Here is a 7,371-nt window from a genome sequence, read left to right on the forward strand (position 1 = left end):
ATATGGTATAATGCTAACTGGAAAAAACAAAATTCAAAATTGAATGTAGTTGTGGAAAGATGGGTCAGTGGTTATGAGTACTTGCTGCTCTTCCAGAAGAACAGTGTTCGGATCCCAGCACTCATATCAGGACACTCACAACTCTAGAAGAGGGTCCAATGCCCTCTTCTAGACTCTGCAGGTACCCATACACACATGGCATATACACATAAAGACATAGTTTAAAAACACATTTCAAAAAAAAATTGAAGGGCTGGAGAGATGGCTCAGCAGTTAAGAACATTGGCTGCTCTTGCAGAGGACCTTCAGTTCCCAGCACCAACATGGCCGCTAACAACCACCTGTAATTTCAGTTTCTGGGGATCTGATGCCTTCTTCTGATATCTGGAAGCACTGCACATACATAGTGCACTTGCATACATTTAAGTAAAACACACACACACACACACACACATATATATATATATATATAGGTCTTTTTGAGACAAGGTCTCCCAGTAGCCCCAGCTGGCCTGGAATTTATTATGTAGACTAGGCTGGCCTTGAACTCACAGATATCCGCCTGCCTCTAGGATTAAAGGTGTGAGCCACCATGCCCAGCTAAAATAAAATAATTTTTAAATTGAATATACAAAAGATGAAAGAAGCTGGGCTTGGTAGCACACGCCTTTAATCCCAACACTTGGAAGGCACAGGCAGGTGAGCCTCTGTGAGTTCAAGGCCAGCCTGGTCTATATAGTGAGTTCCAGGCCAGCTGGGGCTACAGGGAAACCCTGTCTCAAAAAGACCGAGAGAGAGAGAGAGAGAGAGAGAGAGAGAGAGAGAGAGAGAGAGAGAGAGAGAGAGAGAGAGAGCGGGGCGTGGGGGCGCACTACACAGAAAAGATGTCATGTGTATTAGGGTTGCAGAATAATGATCATTTATGCCCTGTATTTTCCAGTCTTTCTGTAATCTTTTCCCATTTTATTGGCAATTAAAAATTCCCCTCAATCTTCCATCAAACAATTCACATAGACTACAATTTAAGATGCAAAATAAGCAAGCACCCCCTCCTTGGTTCCCTTCTTCAGACACCCACTTAGTTTACTGAGATCCACTAAAAACAACCCAAAGAAGGAAGAATTGGATAAACACACTCCTATTCCATTCCCAGAAGCCAGTTTCAGTTACCGCCTAGTCAAAAGCTAAAGCCTAGTCCAGCCAAAGAAAACTATGACTACGACAGTTTACATAAACGGAAATTCCACTCTAATCCTAAACTTTTGTAGGTGCAGGCAAGTCACTGCTGGTGGTAAATTGAATTTGGGCTGATTAGATAGATATTCCCTCTCCTTAAGAAAGGGTGGTTAAGAAAAGAGAGACTGAAAAAGTCCCTATTCAAATCTCTTCTCCAACTATAGGAGAAAAGAATTCTGAATCATTTAACTTTTCAACATAAAAGATCCTCTTCTGAGTAGCAAAAACCTGTCAGTCACCATCTCTGCAGTGTGCAAAGTCACTGAGAGTCTGCTGCTGTCCTGAGGAAGCCCAGGCTAACTTCCCCAAGTCAAGCAATGGGGAACAATAAAAACAAAATGCTTGTGCCTGTGAGCAGGAGTGAGTACTTCAGGACACCCAGCTACCAGGTAATTTTAGAGATGAACATTAGCCATAGTAACAGAGAACTACATCTGTTTCTGCTTGAGAAAACTCTTTGGTAATATCCTGTTTCGGGAGTACTGCATGAATTCTTGGCACATGGCCTTCAGATGTTTCCAGGGTGGCTATTTTCCTTTTTTGAGATGTAAGAGACAACACCAGAGTTTGAAAGCCAGCTCAGTTCTCATTACATCTGCTGTTTCTATATCCAGTGCCTTCACAGACTCAACTGTCCCTTAGCCCTGATGGCAGCAGGTAGTGTTTCACAGTGGCAGTGGCCCTGCTCAGCTGCAGTCCAGGTCTACCAGGTGCCTGGAGACCTCTGCACCCAAGTGAGAACCAGAAGATCAAAGAGCAAATGAGGAAACTTGCTGGTTTCCAGCCAAAAAAAAAAATGAAAAGGGGAAAAGGGCATAGTCATGGACATGAAGATAAAGAAGGAAGATGCAGGTGCCTGTCAGACCTCTGTTTTCTCACATAAAAGATTCTTACACAGTGACACTCATGAACATACAAGCAACCACAGGAACAATGGCTACTGCCATGAATCTGAGCCATGATTCAGTGAACAGATCTTCATGCTCAAGGTCAGCCACAAGACTTGACTGACTGCTTCCTGGGTCTCAGAGCCGCTGCTTCAAATACTCATCACAAAGCCTTGAGCCCCCAGCCCTAAGCTGCATCCTTCCCTCCCATCAACAGGAAAACAGCCCTCCCATATCACAGACAGTATTTCCCACTACCCTAAGTTTCTAAGTATCTTACAATGTGGCCATACAACTTAAGAGGACGAATTTTCTGAAAACTATTCCACTAAATGAAGGCTTATTATTATTGCATAAGTGGGTAATGTTTTTGGTTTGGTTTGGCTTGGATTATTTGGTTGGTTGGTTTAGGTAAACAGGGTCTCACTACTTAGCTCAAGCTGGTTGTAAATTCAAGATCTTCCAGCCTCTACTCTCCATGGTTTGAATGTGTCTCCTAAAAGTTTGACTTTAGAAACTTCATCCTCAAATTCATATATGAATTCTATTTGGAGATGGGGCTGGAAGGTGGATGCACTGGCAGGTAATTAAGATTAAATGAGGTTATGAGGGTGGGGCTTCCACAACAGTTTTACAAGAGGAAGACAGATTCAAGCTACCAAAGTTCCTTTTACCATGTGGTATCTGTGCCATGTTATGATGCAGGATGCTGGCGGCAAGCTCTTCAACTTCCTGATTTCCACAACTGTGAGCCAAATAAACTTCTCTTCATAAATTACTACATCTCAGATATTCTGTTACAACTGGAAATAGGCAGAGACAGAGGGTGATCCCTACACAGAAGCAATCTTCAGAGAAACCAGAAGAATTTCTCCTCTCATACTCATTTCTCTCACTGTTTATAATCCTGTCTGCAACACAGCAATTACTGCTTCAAATTAAAAAAAAAAAAAGTAACATATTCCTTCTTCTATCTGCTCCTTCTTCTCCTGCTTGAGAGAATGCTCTTTCAACAGGAATCCTGAGTCCAAACAGAAAAGGAGGAAAATGAATTCTGCTTCAGCTGGATCAACCCAAGGGCTCAGTAAAATGGGAGACAGATGACCAGGCCAAGTGGACCTGTAAGAGAGCTATACAGACCTGTCACTACCTCTCCTGAACTGTTATTTAGTAAACAGGGAACAGAGGGAAAAAACAAGCACCTATGGTCTCAGGTTTTCCTTCACTGCCAGCAAGCGGTTTTGCCTCATTCTCCAGTCCAACTATTTCAGTTCTGAAACCAGGAAGATCACGTTCCATTAACTTTTTTGTTTGTTTGTTTTGTTTCTTTGAGACAGGGTCTCCCTGTAGCCCCAGCTGTCCTAGAACTCACTATGTAGACCAGGCTGGCCTTGAACTCACAGAGATCTGCCTGTCTCTGCCTCCCAAGTGTTGGGATTAAAGGCCTGGGCCACCACGCCCAGCTTGGTATTTTTAAAGTGCCAGGCAGTAAGGGCCAGGTATGGTGGTACAGTCAGGAGAGATCTGGCTGGCGTGGAACTTGCTATGCAGACCATGCTGGCCTCCACCTCCCTCCTAAGTGCTGAGATTAATGCTATGCACCATCACACCCAGCCTCGTTGAATTTTTAACTTTATTTTTATTTTCTATATATGAGTGTTTTGCCTGCATGTAAGTGTACCACATATGTGTAATGCCCACAGAGGCCAGAAGAGGCATCAGATTCCCCTGGAACTGGAGTTATGGATGATTGTTAGCTGTCATGTAGGTGCTGGGAATTAAACCATGATCCTCTGGAAGAGCAGCCAGTGAGTGTTCTTAACCACTGCGCTCTCTCTCCAGCCCCTGAATTTTTTTAAAGATTTATTTTATTTATTTATGTACGTGTCTGTGTGTGTGCAAAGGCAGAAGAGAGTATCAGATTCCCCTGGAGCTGTAGTTACAGGTAGTTGTGAGTCACCCAATGTGGGTGCTAGGAAGAGAACTCCAGTCCTCAAGAACAGTAAGCACTGTCAACTGCTAAGCCATCTCTCCAGCCCCCTCATTGAATTATTTTTTTAATATTTATTATTTTTATTTTATGTGTATAAATGTATTGCCTGTGTGTGTAAGTACACCCATGTTGTACAATGCCCATGGAGGTCAGAAGTGGGCATTGATCCCCAGGAACTGGAGTTACAGACAGTTGTTAGCTGCCATATGGGTGCTGGGAAACCTGGGTGTTCCACAAGAGCAGCCAGTGCTCTTAACTGCTGAGACATCTCTCCAGCCACCCTTGTTGAAATTTAAGGCACCATATTTTCTAAGACTACAGAGGACACCAGCAGTAGACTGGTTGTCAGGAGAGCTAAAGACATAGAAAAAGCACTTGGAAAGGTTTGAAACAAGAGCAAGAGTTTTGGTGGGAAGGTTCTTTGGTGTTTGGTTTTTGTTGTCTGATTTTGGCACAGGGTGTCACTGTGTATTCCAAGCTAGCCTTGAACTCATGATCCTCCTGCCTCAAGCCTCTCCAGTGATGAGATTATAGGATGCACTACCACGCCCAAGCAAAGGCAAGTTTTTATCTGAGAGAGGGACAAGCATGGAGTGTGCAAAGTAATGGTCAGAAGCAATAAACTTTGAAGTCTTACTTTTAGAAGCCAAGGAATTACTACCTTTGGAGGGTGCATGTAACCATGTGTGGAGGAAGGGGTGCAGCAGGAACTCTACCCCAGCAACAGACAAGGAGGAAATCCCCTGTCAGGAGATGCACTATTACATAAGAACTCCAGTTCAATCACCACACCACATGGAGACCAGCCAGGAAACCACAAAGTACTGAGGCCTTGCCACCTGCCAGGCTGCATGCAGCACCACTTCGTACTGTTTTCCTCTTCTTTCAATGGGCCTGAATTCCAGGCTTTAAGGCTAGGCTCAGCAAGGCAAACTGCCCTGTGATGATGGGTTTGCTCTCAGGGTTTGCACACCTAGAGGCTGTCTGTAGGCAGCATTTATTTCATTTATCATTCCTACCACAGTACCCAAAAAGTCCCTTTGTAGAAGGAATCCCATTTGCAGGTTTCATGCTGATACTGCCCCCCCTTTAACTTACTGGGTACAAGTACTTCAAGCAGTAAACAGTAATGAAAACCACCACCATAAACCAAAATAAACAGACTTAAATACTGAGCACCAAGCTGGGTGTGGTAGCACATGCCTTTAATCCCAGCACTCCAGAGGTAAGAGGCAGATCTGGTCTACATTATTGAGTTCCGGGTCAACTGGGGCTACAGAGAGACCCTGTCTCAAAAAACCAAAAAAAAAAAAAAAAAAATATTATCTATAAAAGGAAGACAAGTCTGGTTCCTGTTTTACTCACCACATTATCTCTAACACCAGACAGCGACTGGCTGGTATATATTATGTATCACAAACTTGTAAAAATTAATGGAAAAAAAAGAGTTAATAGTACTGTGCGAACAACCTACCATGAATGTGTCTCCAAGAGTTAGGCATGCTTAGAACTTGAGAAACAGCCTGCTTTGAGAAGAATACAGACACTCCAGAACCTACTTTTGTGGCCTTGGACAAGTTACTTAATTTGTGTACCTTGGGTATCAACTAGAAAAATAGGGGTAATATCTACCCTAGCTCAAATGTTACTGAGATCAAAAGTGAATCTTGGGCCAGTGAGATGGCTCAGCACCACTAAATCAGACAACCTGAGTTCAAACCCTGGGATCCACACAGTACAAGGAGAGAACTAGATCCTGCAAGCTGTCCTCTGACCAGCACACAAGTACACACACTTACATGCATGTATACACACACACACACACACACACAATGATTAAAAAGTGAAATTCTTGGTACAAGGTACAAATTTGGCACACAATAAATCTTTAAGAAGTTTTCTATCGTTATTAGCAATGTTTTATTAAATTATTCGTATACTGAGGTACAGAAACACCAACTCAGACAATTCTCATTTCTGCTTGAATATACACCGAATGAAAAATGCAAAGCTCAGAAACTTAAGAAGTCAGTGCCAAGGACATGTCTCTACTAGTCTCCAGTAGATGGTGACAATTTGGGTGTAGAATTTCCAAAGCACAAAAAAGTGTGTGATTTTTTTTAAGCCAAAGGAAGTCAAACAGCATAAAGTCAATTAATCATGGTGAAGAGTGGAAAGACACTGTAGATCTGGAAAGGGAGTAAATTCGGCTTAATTTAAGTGGATAATCATGCACCTCTGTGCAGAACACTTTAAACCCCAGGAAGCAAGAGCAACAAAGCGCAGCAAACTGCCCGGTCACCCACAGACAAGTGTGTGACAACTATAGCACTAGGCTCTCTGCTGAGACGCGAAGTTCCCTCTCAACAGTCAGAGGCGTGTTTTTGATGCCTCTCTTCTGGGTCTTGCTTCCCAGTAACCACTTGGCCCTCCCAATTCCGTTACAGGTTAATTCTTTCCACCTGGGTGGTTGCATAGCCACAACCGTGCGGGAGAGTCAGGCTCACTAATATTTGAGAATCTTTTTTTGTCCTCCAAAGGCTTAAAGAAGAAAGTTTATATGTACTTATAAACATTTTAAAAAAACAGGAAGTGGCTTCAGCAAGTTTCAGCCCAGATAGTAAGTTTTTGGGACGGAGCCGCACACGAGATGCCGGAGCTCCAGAAAGCTCCAGCGCACACACCAGCGGCTGCAAGATTTCCTCAGGAAACCCACCTCCGCCAAGCCCGCCCTGCCCAGCGCCTTCCCTCGGCTGCAGGGAAATAGCTGCAATAAAGACGGCCTGTGCCCGCCCCGCGTGCCACGGAGCCCAGCGTGCGGGTCCCAGGGTCCCCGGACACCAGGCGGCCGGTTGGTCCTCCCTGCCGCCCCGTAGTCCAGCAGGGCCCGGCCACCTCGGCGCGGCTGCCGGTGGTGACACTGGCCGGCGTCCCTGCGACGGTACGGCCGGCCCGCGCGCTGACAGCCGGCCCCGCTCTCCAGTGACACAATGCCGGCCCTCCGGCCCGAGCCGCCGGGACAACTCACCCAGAAGCCGCGCGGAGACGTCCACGAAGGGGGCGCTCGCCGCTCCCGCGCGCCCGCCCGCAGCCCTCTGGGGTCCCGGCGAGGCCCCGCGTGCCCTTGTCTGGCTCGCGCTGGCGGGCGCTGCGGGAGAAGTAGGAAGACGCGAGCCCGACGGAGGGAGGCGGCCTGACGGTCGCCGGCTTCGGAGACTGGAACGCGGTGGCGGCGTCACTGGGCCAGCTGTACCG

General features: G+C 45.6%; 1 protein-coding gene across 1 annotated transcript in view; it reads right to left on the reverse strand.

The window, feature by feature from the left end:
- Susd6 (sushi domain containing 6) overlaps window positions 1-7,358 on the reverse strand; it is a 116,657-nt gene extending 109,299 nt beyond the window's left edge. The window contains exon 1 of the mRNA XM_008845936.3: window positions 7,145-7,358. The gene's annotated coding sequence lies outside the window, so the exon portion shown is untranslated. The remainder of the gene's footprint in view (window positions 1-7,144) is intronic.
- Between the last annotated feature and the right edge of the window lie 13 nt (window positions 7,359-7,371).

This window comes from Nannospalax galili, unplaced genomic scaffold (assembly GCF_000622305.1).
Source record: "Nannospalax galili isolate Female #2095 unplaced genomic scaffold, S.galili_v1.0 scaffold42, whole genome shotgun sequence".
In the NCBI taxonomy this organism is placed as follows: Eukaryota; Metazoa; Chordata; class Mammalia; order Rodentia; family Spalacidae; genus Nannospalax; species Nannospalax galili.